Source organism: Lonchura striata, chromosome 1 (assembly GCF_050655825.1).
Source record: "Lonchura striata isolate lonStrDom1 chromosome 1, ASM5065582v1, whole genome shotgun sequence".
In the NCBI taxonomy this organism is placed as follows: domain Eukaryota; kingdom Metazoa; phylum Chordata; class Aves; order Passeriformes; family Estrildidae; genus Lonchura; species Lonchura striata.
Window position 1 is genome coordinate 112,816,146 of NC_140703.1, and position 16,383 is coordinate 112,832,528.

At 41.6% G+C, this 16,383-nt stretch overlaps 1 long non-coding RNA gene across 14 annotated transcripts in view; it reads right to left on the reverse strand.

Moving 5' to 3' along the window:
- The window catches only part of LOC110475696 (uncharacterized), a 338,194-nt gene that overhangs the window by 129,474 nt on the left and 192,337 nt on the right, over nt 1-16,383 (reverse strand). For 2 of the 14 annotated variants that reach the window (XR_014957038.1, XR_014957028.1), the window contains exons 1-2: nt 12,951-13,260; nt 1-11,529 (exon numbers count right to left, since the gene is read on the reverse strand). The exon at nt 1-11,529 is cut by the window's left edge and continues 21,860 nt beyond it. This is a non-coding gene — a long non-coding RNA (uncharacterized LOC110475696). Of the gene's footprint in view, nt 12,842-12,861; nt 13,282-13,361; nt 13,457-13,518 lie in introns of those variants that run through there. The other 12 variants (XR_014957039.1, XR_014957042.1, XR_014957044.1 and 9 more) reach the window with 12 other exon arrangements.

Consider the following 16,383-nt stretch of genomic DNA (forward strand, 5'->3'; position numbering starts at 1 on the left):
ATTAATTCATTAGTGACATCTTTGTAAAAGCTCCACATAATATTTTAACCATGTATCAGCCTCAAAAATCTCTTCAAGTCAGGCAAGATAAAAAGCACAGTTTTATTCATGGCAGAACAAGACAACTTCTACAGAACTGTGATGAAAATTAATGACTATAACATGAAGCAAATAATACCAGACACCAAATATTCGCAGCTCAACTAAATGAGAGGCACCCTGAGAAAATTCCAGCTAAGCTGTTTGGATTCTGCACTTTCCAACAGCCACTAGAAGTGGAAACACAACTCAAGCACTGAAACACTTGCAGGGTACATTTTGTGTAAAGTGTGCACAGTTTAAACCAATCCAGACCCTATAACATTACAAAAAGGTGTAATTCCCAATTAATCATCTTATTTTTCCTTTCCAGATACACTGAGCTGCCTTGGGCAGGGAGATCCAGCTCCTCACCAGTGACCATCAAACCCAGCCCTGCTGCAGCTGGAGGGGTCAGTGGCCTTCTCTGGAGGGCAATTCAGGAAAAAAACCCAACTTGGAAACTCAGAATTGCCCTGGAAACCCCAATCATTTTCCACCAGGCAGAGAGGAAGCACAGTCAGTGCTCCCTCTAGACTGAGGACAGCCCTTGTGAATGCCCCACCAAAGTCATCAAAGCAAATGTCCTTAAGTTAACACCCCAGCAGAAAATAATGCTGCCTGAAAGAGGGGAGAGGGAGGGAAAGCCTTGCCTGACAAAGCAGGAGCATAAAATGGATTTATCAGAGTGGGAGGGAAAGAGTGATAATGAAGAACATTTCAGTGAGACCAGCTTGAGAGAGATTAACATTCAGTGTAAAAAAAAAATAATAATTTAGAGAAAAAAAAAAACACAGTAAAGTGACTGCCTTGGGAGAGAAAAATGCTAGATCCTCAAGTGCTTGCTGGCCAGATGTCTTTACCAACAGAGCTGGTGGAAAACCCAAGTGACTAAAAGGCAACTGCAATCAACTTGTAAAATAAGAGAAGATTCTTCATAAGGGTTTTAGACTAGAACACCGTGGAGACAGCAAAAATAAAATAAGATTTGAGACAATCAGAGCAGGCAACAAAACCGTCTATGAACTTTAACAAGAAGGCAGAAGTATTTCTTTCCCCATATAACCAAGAAAACACACAGCTGCCCCTCAAGGAAAGTCCTGTGCTATTTCAGAAACATTTGGTCTAAGAGATGAAACTCTTTATGTTCAGATACACTTCTGCATAAAATAACAAATGTAAGGGTTGAAGATATATAACATTTTCAGAGTAAAATATTCCCCAGTTCAAATGTGCAAAATTAGATGAACTTATTTTGAACGCATGACCACTGAGAAATAATAATAATAATCTTCAGCAAGCAAGTAACAGTCAAAATTCAGATGTAAAACCAGAATCATGTAACAAAACATTTGACAAAATTATTTTTAAAAGCACTTTTTTAATAAGACCTGTTCAGTTATTCAGCCATTACATCTTTTGCCTGGCCTTGTTGTTTGGTTCTTTATTCCCTAAACCTTTTGGTTCTTTATTCCCTAAACTTTTTAATAAATTTTTGTCCTAACCTCTGACTGCATTAAATGTGAAGAGCCTGATGGACATGAAATCTAGGCACACATTCCTCTTTTTCACTGAACAATTTCAACTCTTGCTGCTAATTACAAAATTCTTGCCTGAGTGCCACTGCTCCCTAAGTTACTTAAATGTCTGTGCTTTTTAGAACAGATATATATTTTTCTAAAACTTCATTTTTTACAACATACTACTCTCCCAAAACCTCACAGATAAATTTGATTTAATTCTAACTACCTAAGAATTTTCTATCTCCTCAGGTTTATATAATCCTTAAGTTTGATCACCTCCTCACTATGCTCCAAGATATTAATTAATGAGACATAAAACACGAGGAAATTTCTGTGGGACAAAACTTTCTTCTATCTTGAATCATTAAAATGAAAAAAAAAAACATAAAGTAATTGTGAACCAGTCATAAATCAGCCATCTATTTCATCAAGTAATCCACCTGGCTTCAAATTCTTACGAGTTTTCTAGGTTTTGCTGAATCAAAGGAGCTACAGCAGACTTTTGGAAGGACTGCTATCTTCTAAAGGTTTCAAAAGTCATTACAAGCACTATTTCCATTCTCCTTCATTCCCCATCCTCAGAAATACAAAGCAATTCTATTTCAGGCTGAGATTTCTAGGTCTGTTTACCGAGGAGCAAGGTGGGGGGGAAATGTTTCTTTTCACAGACTTTGTTAAATATAAGATTCACAAGATATTTTTGCAAGAAATTAATAGAATCCTAGAATTGTTTAGGCTGGAAAAACCCTTTAAGGCTATCAAGTTAACCCTCCTTTCAGGGGGTTGTAGAAAGCATTAAGGTCCCCCTGGCTTTCCTTCTCTTTGAGAGTTAAAATTAAGAAATTTAGGGTTGATGAAGAAAGATGAGGAAAACACTGCCCCAGAGCAGCTGCTGTGTCTGGATGCTGCAGATCCTTGAAATTCCACAAACCATCCAACAGAACCCCCCTGCTCAAAAGCATCTTCACCACAACAAAACCTTACACCTTTACAAATTGAAAAATTTAATAGGCAAATGCCTGCATGGGAAATAGTTTGAGGAAACAGAGTTTAAAATGTTGTCAGTTCTTGGCTGGTCTCTGTAAAGGATGATGTGAATGTTTATCTGGTAAGGAAAAATATATTAAATTGAATAACCCTCTCAAGGCATTAGCCACACAGCACACCATCATTAGGGTAGCCCAGCTTGCTCTGACTGAACAAGCAAAACAAAAACTTCTTTAAATTTCATAAAATAACCCAATCTGGGTCAATGGAGATAGCAGTGTTATGTCAATGTGTTTGATACGCTCTTAAATATTCATTTCAATTAGAAATTATTTGTGCATGGGGTAAAAGCATCCATGGAGATTATGTTTACATGTGTCAGGAAGCACCAAGATGGATCAAAATTTTAAAAAACTCCACCTATAAATTTGATGATTAAAGGTAAAACTGCTGTGAAGCAAAGAAAAAACAAAGAGAAAAACAAAACTAAAAAGAAGGCACATCTAAAAGTTGAAAAAGCAAATTGGCAATGGTTTCAGGGTCTGAAATTAGAGGAGCTGGAATTTCTGTGCACTCTCAGGAGGCAGCAGGATGCAGGGCTGTGGGAGGTGATGTCAGAAGTGTGGCTGTGCCTTGCCACTGGGCTCAGGAGAGACCTGATAAGCAGATTTCTGGTTTGCTTTGGGCCCTGGCTTCCATTTTATCAAAGCTTTCATAAGAGTTTACAACTTCCTTTGTGAGCAACACAGACTTCATACAACCAAAATCTGAATCAAAGGCAGCATGTGACTTTCATTTTGACTTTGGTATTATTATTATTTTCATTATATAGTGCACAACCTCCTCAATTATCAGGAACACTAAGAACCATCCAGATAAAACTAACAAGTACAATCAACTATTTGTAAGGCATCAGAGAATAATTATAGTGCCTGACATCCTCCCCCCCAATAATGAAAAATACAAGTCTAGCTGATGATAAAAAGGAAAATTTGAAATAAAAAAGGTATGCACGCACAAGCTTTATAATACTGAAATAAACAATCTGTTTTCTCAGAGGATCTTGTATTAGAAAAATATAGTTTCCAAATAACTGATTCCACTCAATTGAAAAGAAAAAAAAAAACATATAGCAGTGTCCACTTTCTAAGATAACACCGGAATAAATAATTGCTTGGGAAATATGCAATGGCTAGTGCATCCCCTTAACCACTTGAGACCACACACTACAGTTTAAAGTATGATTTTAAATAGATATGAAAGCCTAACCCTCTATGTTATTAGTGAAGTTCAGTTCCACAGTGCCTGATAACAAATTCTTTTCAGAGAACAATCAAACCTTGCTGTTATCCTGTGCTGACCCAATTCTCCTTTAGTGTCTCACTGCCAGTGGTTCAGCTTCATTACCTCACTATATTAATTAGTGGATAAAGAGAAAACCAAGATTTTTTTTTTTCCTATACTTTTTCTTTCCTTTAGTACAACATTCCAGGATAGAAAATTAAAATAAAGAAATTACTCTAAGAAGCCTGTTTTGCTACTGCTGAACAAATGGGAAAACTGTAAGACCATTCAAAGGAATCATCAAAATAACTGAGCTAATGACAGGACTGATTCTTCTCCCATTCTTGAGAGAGATGAGTGTCTTAGGTGGTAGGTAAATAATTAACCCTTTCTTTCAAATAGGTTCTACTACCTTAATTCTGCAATTTACAAAAACTCCATATAATCTTTTTGCATGATTCTTTGTTTTGTTTCAGAAAAATCTCTGATTTTACTTTTTTTTCCCCTGAAACAGGAGAGTATTTTAGTCTCATGTTTTAATATGACTCTCAGCTTAACAGGCAACTATGGAAAACTTTGTGAGATAATCTGAACTTTAGTAGGAAACAGACACTTCCCCATGAAACTCTTAAAATGGCTTTAGCTGGTATTGTCTTCTCATGTATTTTTATCTTAGTACCACTGGGGGGAAAAAAAAGTGACCTACAAAAACCTCTAAAAAAATCAGATCTGACAGTAACATATAGAATGGGTATATTCAAAGGCCAGCTCTGACTCAGGGAGGCCAGCCTGCTTTGTTTCCCTTGTCAGTCTGTAGCCAGTGTGGACAGACAAAACCTCCTCCAGCAGGTAGTTCAGAGCAGAAACCATCTGGGGGGCTCCTCATCACCCACTGGAGAAGCTGAATTATTGCACCAAGCCCAGGAAGCCAAGGAGACAAAAATTCCTGGGTTAGATTTACCTTTGTGTTCCCTGCACCATCCACTCCTGTGACTCCTTGTAGGGTGCAGCACGGCATTTGTGCTGATTTTGCTGTGTTCACACCAAGATCTACCACTGGGAGACTCTTGGGATGGAAGGCTACACAACCCTGGTTTCATAACTTCTTAATAATTTTAGTATTTAAATGCCATTCTCATGTCTAATGGTCAAGTTTTTATTTATTCTGAACAACTATTCTCTCCAAGCTCTTACTCAGCTCAAGTCTAACAGAGCTTTAGTCCTTCTACATTTGGATAAGGAACAAGCCTAGGAGTAACCTCACCATTTTTATAGGAAAAGAAATTTCATCTTCCATGTTCAAAACCTGTATTTTTCATTTTATTGTATCAATAAGCATTTTATCCTGAACCAAAATTCTCCAGTTTATTTTTGCATGTAGGTTTTGAATTCAGTCCATCTGAAAATAAACTGCAAGGGATAACAATTGTCCAGCTTACTTTGAACAAGGACAGAAGTACAGCTGAATGCTAATACTTCAGAACTAAAAATCTTATCTCTCTTGTATGGGCATTAAACTTCACATACCACACAGTCATAAAGGCTGAAAAAGACTTCCAAGATCAGAGATTTCAACCTTTGGCCAATCATCACCATATCAACTAAACCACAGCACTAAAATGTGGTATAGTATAAAGACTGGGACATTCTTTAAAGAAAACTGAACTTTTTTTGCTTTGGGAAGTTACCAGGTCCAAGAAAAAAATCTGTCCTTCTCAACATGTTTTCCTCACCAATATTTCTGTTATGTATCTGGAGTGGCATTTGGTCACCATTTTCTGTATGGGATTGCAATTTTTCTTCATTTTACATATAATAACCACATTCAATCAGGCCAAAGGTATACCTATCCTCATACTGTGCGGAGCAGAAGTCTGGGAAGAGCACCAGGACAAGAAAAGCATGCAGGGATGGACTTTGGGATCTCTCTGCAGCCTTCAGGGACTGGGCTCTGTGATATTCTAAGCAAGAGCTGATGCTTTTGCACTCACAGTCCATACCCAGAAAATCCTGCATTATGTGCATGGCTCACAGCTAAACTATGCTCTATGAAAAAAATATCACCTCTTACTTGTTCTGAATCTGTCACTTGATAATTTTATTTGATCCCCTCTGGGTCTTGTTTTACAAGAGACACTTAATGAACATTCCCTGTTCTTTTCTTCCATTACATTCCTATATAGATTTTTATAATTTTCATCTTTAGCTGCTCCTTTGCCAGGCTGAAGGTTCTCAATCTATTTAATTGCTCTTTATCATCACTGCCACCCATTTCTAGTTCTGTTATCTCCCCTTTTTTTTCCTCTCATTCTTCCTTTAAATCCAGGGCTCAGAACAGCACCTTGGGGTCAAGATAAAAGCATAGGCAGTTTGCAAACTGGCATAGCAGACTCTGTCTGCCATGTGAGCCATTTTTCCCTATTTTTTTTTTCCCACCAATCCCAAACACTTGATCAATGCTTGGATTTGTCATGATAAACTCTGCACATTGCTTCCTTCCATGCTAAAATCTCAACAATGGCAGGATTGTTCTCCTCCACATGCATTACTTCATAGCAGCAAGCTTCAACCCCACTTACTAAGCATCACAAGCTCCCTCTTGGGCTCTTCATAACTGGCTTTCATTTATGCTACTCTCATTAACTTAGAATCATTCTGCACTCTCCCTTCCAGATCACCAATGCATACTGGTGTTAATCTTAGCACAGATCCATGAGTAATTCTATCCATCCCTTCTGTTAAACAGGACATTTATTCATCTTTTGGCCATCAGTCTAGGACGAGAAAATTCCTCTTATGTCAGAGCAGTTTCATTTTGCTCAGCACCTTTGGTGAGTCGCTTTCACAAGACTCCCTGAAACCCCCAGTGTACTGCATCAGCTAAATCACACTTACTCACAACCTCAACAGTGCCTTCAAAGAACTTCACCAGACCTGTGAGACTGTTCTGACTCTTTCCTGCTACATCAAACTGTCCATGAATGCTTTAGTTTTCTTCTCCATGGTATTTACCAGAAAACTGGCTGGTATGAATGCCAGTCAAACTTGTCCTGTTCTTTCCCACAGGCTTTCTGGAAGCCTTTTTGAAAACTGGCATCACCTTTGGCACCCTCGGCTTCACTGCTACTGTGAACACTGCTCTCTCATATGCCTTTGGCTACAAGAGCAATATGATTTGAGCTCTTTTAGATCTTAGTTATCTACTGGACCATTGGCATTCCCATTTCTGAGAGTTTTGAAAGAACTCGTGAAAAGTTAAAGCCTTCCACAAATCACCTATCAGGCTTTAACTTGTTTTACTGTATATTTCATGTTTATTTTGCATTAATTTCACCTTTTTAAAATTTTTGAACGTGTTTTTGCAGTGTCTTTACAATCCCTCCATCTTGCTCAACCATGCTAAATATCCCTCAAAGCCTTTTTAAAGAGTCAGAGAAGCAGTTTTTAGGAAATAGGCATTTTTTTCCTGAGTCTCTCCAGAGTGGCTGTAAGCATTATTCTCCTGGCAGTTCCTCTTACCAGGCTGTCCATAAGAACCCTAATCTGTGTCCTGCCTGATACCTTCTCCATGGCAGATGTGGACTGTCAATAACTCACTGCAGAACTAAGCCATCAATCTCTCCATTTTAAATTCCAGTTTTCCAACATTTGCATATGAACACTTCCATTTTGGTCTGTCCTTCTGTGCTCCTCTCTAAATAAGACCTATTTTTTCCAGCAGTCCTTGACTGTTCTCTAGATGACCTTCATCAACTTCTGCCACACATACTTCAGCCACAGCCAGTGTCACCTTGACCTGGGTGCCTTTCCTGCTTGCCCTCATGCAGAACATTGAAATCACACTGCAGACTGATGCTGCACAGCTCTTTATTCTGCACCTTTTATCCAGCAACTCACATGCTGCTTCCAGCACTCCTTTGGTAGCCTTTATGTCTCCAGCACTTCTCCATTTTGAGAAGACAGACTAGACCCCTTTTGCTGTAAGCCACTTTGGCACGTGCTTGGAAGGTTTCCAAATGCTCCCTTCCAGCACTGGTTACACTCCACAGCAGGAGATGTCTCTCCATCACCTGGAACCAACACCAAACAATGGAATTCTTAGAACAAAAGGATACTTGGCCATCACCTGACAGCAAGGTCTCATCTACAGGATGAGATTTTTTTTGGATGTAATTTCAGGGTCATTTCTCCTTTGCAGGATTGATGTCCCACTGCATTACAGCTTCTCATGGAACCCCAGTGGCAGCCTCCCTGGAGACAGAGGTGGGAATACCTGCCTGGAGCTTTGCTTTACACATCTGCTGATGGAGAGCATTTTCCTTACACTTTGCATGTTGTGACTTTCACAAGAGTTCAGTTGCATTAATCTGCAATGATATCTTGCAGTGTCATTAACTATCCCTCTGGTTTAACAGCTGCATTTATACTGTTGAGGGCAAGTAAATGCTTGTTTTTATTTTTTCTTCCTAACTGTAGATCTGAGATCAACCTATAGCCTGAGAAGCCAAAGGGTCTGGCTAAATAGCCTCAGACACACTCCTTGTGTTTTAGGCTTTTTCTCATTGTATTCCATTGAAATTTTAATTTTATGTCTCTCCCTCCAGAGACTTTGATTCAGACTGTCCTCATCCTCCTGGAAGACAATGGCTTTCTAAAAATCTAAAACCATTCTAGTGGTTTTCTAAAAACCCATCTTTAATACTGGACTGGTTGGTGCTTGTGAAAGTGTATTTATTTATTTTGTGAAATCTTAACTTCTCCTCCGCCTTCCATTCAGCATCTTTAATCCATTCCTCAGGTTCCCACAAATCATTTTCAAGACAATCCTATGAAAGTAAGGAGGAGTAAGAAAGTTTAATTTTTCTTGTGTAACACTCTGGTATCATTAACAGGCATTTCCCATAACTGCTGGGCAATCATACTTTATAATCTAACAGATCAGAGCCACTTTATGATAGCATGAAAGGACTGATTGTGCAAACACTTAATCACTGCTTCCCTAAGACAACAGAACACATAACCAGCCACAACTTTTAGTTCAAAACAGAAGCACAGAAGTGTTTTTTAAGATGCAGTCTCTTCTGCACTGTTGAGGGGAGCTGTGCTTACAAACACGCCCTTCACCAAATCAAAGAATATTCTACATAACCAAGAATTGCTGATTCAAAGTGGGACCTCACGCGTTTAGATTCCAAATTTAGATTTCTTACTATGAATTCTACTTTCAATTACATCAAGTCTGCTGCATTTTGTTGGCTCTGATGTACACAGCTTTCGACACAAAAGAAGTCTTGAGAGCTTCCACACACACGCTGTTACTGCTGTATTTATAGGCAAGATGCTCAAACATTTGCATTTTATTGTAAGGGGTAAATTGTGCCATACAGTACAGAAAAATTCAATACCGATTCACAAAACAGGCCTGATTTTTCAGTTGATAGAAAATGGTTCTAGTTCCCTTTCCACCATCAAATCTAATTTAAAGTAACCCACTGTAGTGCAAATACATCAGATACTTCGTAATCTCCTGTAATGGCAGGGAAATTCATCACAAATTGCTGAATGTGTTCACAAGATGATTCATAACATAACTGCTATACACTGGAAAAGGCGCTTTAACAAGTGATTTCATTCATTTATGTCAATACTTCATAATTAGCACAGAGAAGTGTCTGTAAATTGAACTCTTGAGCATCACACTGCTTAGTTACCATTTTTCTTTAATATTTTCAGCACTTGATGTAATGGAAGACCCCATTAAAATTTTGTGCCAATTACAAATGACATTTTCATTTTCTCTTCTAAATGTGTTAGCACAAGCTAATGAACTCAACAATGTTCAACAAAGCCATAAGCATATGCTGACCTGTGCTACATAAACAGTTCAACTGTCTTTACCAGGGATATTAATGTGAGGTTTTGATGGATATTTAAACCCTGTTGTTCAATAACATAATAATAAAAGAACTACTGGCCTATATGGAAGTTAGTGCTGATGCTCAGTCAGAAGTAACAGCTGACAAGAAAAACATGACAGCCAGATGCTCAGAAGAGCTCTCTTCTGCACACCAGCCTGAAGACCTAGATTCAGCCACCTTTTCATTTGTAATTGAAGAACTCTGAAAGCTTTGCAGCGTGTTCTATCCGAGGCACACAGTATTATGAAAGCATTATGATGTACCCAAAACCAGTGATCAGGATCTTGCTATCCCCCAACAGAGACTCAGCTTTTCTACAGAGATCTTACCATTTCAGGGCTTGAGTGCCCACAAAGCCATTGCTGAACTATGGTTTCCTGGCAGGTACTTCATGCACTGGGTGGAAATAATTAATCATTTCTACTCGTATTCCATAATCTCAAGATGCCAAGTCACTATAATTTAACAGCTTAGTGGTGACAGCTGGTTGGTTGTACCTATGGGGTGCACAGTCTTAGCCCATTTTAACAGCAAAATAAATAATTCTGCAGCTTCCTTTGCAACTGGGCATTGCTCAAACTGTGCCCAAGGCCAGCTCCTGCAGAGGGGCTGACAAAAGGTGACTTGGTCATCCATGGGAATTTGCAGTAGAACCACATTCTCTCAGGAGCAGCTGAAAGGTTTAGACAAACTGCTCTCCCAGACTAGAAGAGGAAGTGCAAGACTATAAATATATCCATGATCACAGTGACAATTCCTTCTTACCAGGATAACTTCCCACTCATCAGTTCTAAAAAATCCTCAAGCCCCAGCTTTGAGCTTGTCTCATCCTCCATGGCTTCCCAGGAATCCAGGAATGCAGATCCATGGACTAATTTCCACAGGCTGTGCACACCAAGGTAAATATGCAAGAAAAGCTTTACTACCTTACTCTAATGTTGTTAATTAATGACCCAATAATTATTAAAATAATCTAGTATCTCCCTGTGCTTCGAAATAGGAGACCTAATCTTGAGCTCTTATTACATACTGCTTCTTTTTACTTTTATTTCTTAATTGAAAACAATGTTATCTTTTTTTTTTCTTCAATTTTACAAGATTTAAGCCTTAACAAGGTATACATATCTTCACCGGACACTTATTTGCAATTACATGTAATTCTTAATTGCATCTTCTTAATTCTGCAATTTCCCTCACACTTTCAGTGCTTATTAAAAACTTTAGTGATAAGACATCCAAAACATCCAGACATGCAAACTTGTCTCTTGCATCTAAATTTTCTCCTTTTCAAGGATATCCAGGCCTGTAACTGCTGCTAGGTTTATCAATATTAAATCTATTTATTTAAAGGGATAAAAAAAACCCAACTTCAGGCTACTTAGTGTTCCAATTCTCAATAGTTACAATAAAACATAAAAAGCAGGAAAATCCCATCTCTCCTTCCATACTACCTTCAACGTATTTTTGCCCCTTTTAGTAGTCAAATATAGATTTTTCCATGACATTTTGATTAAGCACTCACTGTGAACACATTAAGTGATAATTGGTCCAAAAATACTTATTGAGGCAGGAATATCAGAATACAATAAATACCAGGAGCACCATAGGCAGCTGTATGAATCACTTCACATACCTGTGGTTTTCCAGGTTCCTGTGCTTAGTCATGAGTACACTCTTCATATTCTTGTACACAGAACACAATTTCTGCCAATTTTTGTTCTTGGCTTCTACACTGCCACCTGTAGTCATACAAGAGAAATTAGCAATATTTTATGCTGCAAATCCTATTAGCACAATGTTTCAGCTCACTTGTTTTTCTAGACAAACATTCTAAAGCTCCCCTTTAGTAAAAGGCGCATTTCAATATTCAAACCAAGTTATTTACATTTTTCTCTTTAATACATTTGAAGAAAAAAGAATTACCACCAAACAATCCCAATTAATTTTAAACCAAGATAACACTTAAAACTCTCAGAATCTCTGCAGATTTTTATTTTATCCTCGTTGCTTGGGGGACACATCATAACCTTGACAGAGCAAGATGACTTCTGAAGTGGCAACGCAAAAACGTGCACCTAATAATTTGTTAAACACAAAAAAACCAATTGGATTTGTTCTTCCATCTGAAAAAATGAACATAGTTTTACAGAAACTAACTCAGCTTAGTTATCTTTTATAGGTTATAAGGAAACGTATGCAAATATAAATTGCTAGTATTTGAAAGATTATCGCATAGAATTAGCAGCGATCTTGAGCTTTTTTATACAATGAAAACGATTCATTTTATTCCAGCCTTACGGCACTTTGAGCAGTATTGCAGAGATCCTGCCAAATTAACAATTTACAACAAAATAAGAGCTAAACACAGTACACCCGGAGCCCTCACGTTAATCCTTCCCTGAAAAGGTGAAAAAAATCAGCAAATGCACGGTTCCTGGAAAAACCCGAAGCTTCCTGGTGTTCAGAACACGGGTTTCACAGAACAGCGAAGTTTCGGAGTACAAGCTCTGGGGGGAAACCTGCCTTTTGCACGCACACGCCTTCTCCTTTCCTGCAGCTAAGAACTGCTCACCATCCCTGGAAGCGGAACGCTCCCACTACGCTCTCCCCGGAAAGGCGCTCCGGAGCGGGGAGCGGCAGAAACAAACTCGAGTTCCCGCAGCGCGGGAGGCGCGGCGCCCGCTCCCCGCGCTGCCCTACGGCGGCGACACCGCAGCGGCCACCAGAAACCCCGCACGGAACAGAACAGAAACCGAAATCAAACGCGGTTTCCAAGAACAAGTTGGTCTTAGGGAAAAAAATAAAAGAACAAAAAAGCCCGAAGATGATATAATAAAGAAATAAAATTCCCAAGCGCCGGCGAGGCTGCCCACGTCCAGGTGACCCTCTCGCTTGCCACCAGCGCCGGCCACTCCCGGACGGGAGCGGCTCCGCCGGAGCCCCCCGGGACCCGGCCCCCATCCCAACCCCAGCGCGGCCGCGGCCGCTCAGGTGCGCCGGGCACCGCCCCGCTGCCCGCGGTCCCCGGCGCCCCCGAGCCATCCCCAGCCCCACGGACCCCTCGCACTCACGCCCCCCGCCCCGGCGGCTCCGCCGGGACGCTGATGGGACACGGGGTCACCGCTGCAGCCGCGGCGGGGAGCGGGCGCTGCCCACCCACCTGCGCCGGCCGGGCCGGTGCCGCAGGATGAGGCGGCGGCTCCTCCTCGCCGGCGCGGCTCCGCCGCCGCGCAGAGCCCGGGGGAGCCGCGCGTCCCGGGCGCCGCCGCGCCGCCCGGGATTCCTGCGGGAGGGCGGGAGCGAGCGAGGGAGGCGGCTCATCGCTGGGCACAGCCTCCCGCTCCCCCGCCGGCTCAGCCTGCCTCTACCCCCTCCAGGCACGTTCTGCCGCGCGGCGCCCGGGCGGACCCGCGGCGCGCACCTCCGGCCCCTTCCCTTTTTATCGCGGGGCCGGGGCTCCCGCCGCCGCCGCCGCCGCCGCCGCGCGGGGGGCTCGGCATCCGCGCCGCCGCCTGCGCACGGCCGGCCCGCCCCCGCCGCCGCCGCCGCGCTCGCACCGCCCGCCACCCACCTGTCCGCGCCCCGGCCCCGCCGGAGCCGCCCCCGCCCCGGCCGCGCTCCCCGCAGCGGCCTCCGCCGGCGCGGGGCTCTGCGGCTCCCGCCGGGGCCGCCCGCGGGCTCGGGCTCTGCGGAGGAAGGGAGGAGGTGGCGGTGACGCTCCGTCCCACCTGTGCCCGCAGCCCCCGAGCGCCGCGATGTTCGCCGCCTCCGCGGCGGGGAGGCGTTCGCCGGGCGCTGGAGCGGCGCCGAGTGCCTCCCGCTCTGCCGCCCAAACAAACGAGGAGCCTCGGCCGCTACAAATAATTTACGTGTTCAGGAACGTGCTGGAAGCCCAGTTGTTGATGGGTCTCTGACAGCTGGCGTTGAGGGATAACCTAGCGGGAGGTGGTAGGCTTTTAAAAATTTGAGTTGCGATGCTTTAGATATTCGAGGAAAGCAGCAGGTAAATACAGGAAAGTGTTAGGAAAATGTCTGTGTTGTAACTAAAACTGCAGCTCAACTTGAGGTTGTGCACATGCTGTCTGAGCTCTCGCACTGGTGGAAGAACAGCTCATCCTTATCGGCACTTCTCTCATTCTCTTTTGCCTGGTGTATTTGCATCTTGGAAACACATGATGTATTCAAATTCCTGAGTATCTTTTTGTTCAAATGGGTGATGTTTGCATTAAGAGCGTGCCCTAGCACAACCCAGTGAAGGAGCGTTGGGAGGAGTTGAGTGCATTGATGCAGCATCACACCGACTGATAACCATTTTCAGATTTGTGTAATAGAGATATCCTACATTCATTCTTGCCGCAGCAATAGATTCCACTTTGTTTAATGCTGCTGTGCCCACCTGAATCCCCCTGGCTTCACCTGCGGGGGACACTGCTCTGGATCTCGAGATTTGGGGAGTGGCTAAGGCAGAAAGTCACACTGTCTGCCTTGTGTGGAGGAGAGGCAATAAAGGAACCGACTCAAATCTGGGGAAAGTCTCAGGTTTAATCCAGGCTTTAAAGAGCTCCAAACTCCAGAAAATCGAACAACCAAGAGCTCTCCCAACAGCAGGGTGGCAACAAGGGGAAGGGGATGCCCATTAACCAATGAGGGGATTTGGGGGAGTGGAAGGTGAAAGGAGAGACAGATACAAAAACCAATGGGGGAAACCTAAGGGAGGCCCCCCTGGTCCTCATCCAATCCCTCGATGCCCAGGGTAGAAGATTCTGGAAGAGTGGGATGGGCAGCCGAGTGATGGACAAGGTACCAGGGAGGGGACAGGGGGATGACTAGGAAGTTTTGGGGAGATTGACATTGAGGGGAAAGGTGGGAAAACTCAGGGTGGAACTATAGGGAGAAAATGGGGGGTGAAGGGGCAAACCATTACAGAAACAATACAACACTTTAAGACAACCTTTACCTTTCCCAAATGTTTCATTCTAATCCTAATATTTTGGGACCCAACCTTTTCAAGGTAAGCCAGAAATCTATACGTCATGTTACAAAATGTGGTATCACCCTATAGTCTAGACATATTAAGAAGTAAGCTACAAAAATAAAATAACTTTTCTTCATGTAGCCTTTTGGAGAATTAAGGCTAATTTCAATTCCTCTTCTTGAATTTCATAAGTGAGACACCAGACTACCTGAATATTTAATGAGTAGTAAACCAGAAATCCATAAAAGTAGCTAATATAACACATATATTTTGATAGCAACATAGACAGGTACTTATCTGAGAGAAGTTTGTACCATTTAATTCCACTAAACTAATAAACAGCATTTTTATCTAATAATATCTGCAGCCACTCCTAATGTAAAAATATCAAAATCAAGGAAAACTCACACAACAACAACAAAAAAAAAGTATAAATCAACCCAATAAAGATGAGGATAAGAATTGATAGAGGCATGTAGAAATTGTTTTCTTTAATCTACTCCATCCAAGAAAACACTCCTAGTCTTTCCCTTCAAAACCTAAAAACCTAGTGGCACACTGGTGCAATAATTTAGAAAACAATGTGAATGTTTAAAATGGTTGTGCCATAGCTCTGCTTATAAAGGCATTTGTTAAACATGCAAAACAAGCTTTTACAGCTGATACACAATAAATTTTATTTTATCTCTAGACTCTGTTTATTGTCTTTCTTTTGAGCTTATGGTACATGAGACAAAATTGTTAAGTTTTTCAGTTTTACCTCCTCACCTAAATTTCAATTAAATGCAACTATCAATATATCAAGAGTTACCAACTGGTGAATATCATATGAAATTCCATATTATCTACAGTAAGGTCTGCCCATGACTTTGAGGACTGTGTCTCTTCAAACACTACCTCAGCAATAGAAACCACATTGACATGCCTCCAGTGCAGAAGAATTCATTTTCCACTAAGACCTTGAAAACCATGTTTTGTCAACAGGTGTCTTTCCTATAACTGTTACAAATGTATTAAATGCTAGTAGCAAGTTCTTGTCTTTTTCACTGAAGCATGGCCAGTGCACAGACTGTTCCCTCTGCAAAAGAAGTCATTGTTCCTTTCAGGTCTTACACAACCCTGCTGTTAAATCTAGCCCATCACAGGAGAAATGCTCTCTCAATTCTTATTTTCAAACCAAGAAAATAAGCATTTGGTCACTTAATAAACTATTAATCAGACACTATCATACTTGCCTTGAGTGTGTGAGATGAAGAAAATTAGATCAGTCATGCACAGACCCTTTCTTTCACCTCTTCTCCTCTATACCACCCACCACCACTGTTTAGCTCTGCCTTTTTTTCTTCAGCAATTCAGGCTTGGAAGAATAAATTCCATTGTAACAATGATTCAGAGACAAACTGAAAGCCAAGTGAAATATTGTTCTCCCAAATCTGACAGGAAAACTTATAGGATGGAAACACTCAGAAGATGAAACTCAGTTCTCTTATAATATGCTCCAGAAAGCATTACTTATCACTGTCCCCTCATTCCCAAAATATATACATCAACTAATGCGTTGCTGTAGTACTGAAAATTTCCAGTTTTCCAGATGATGAGCTGTGACTCAGTACTCCTA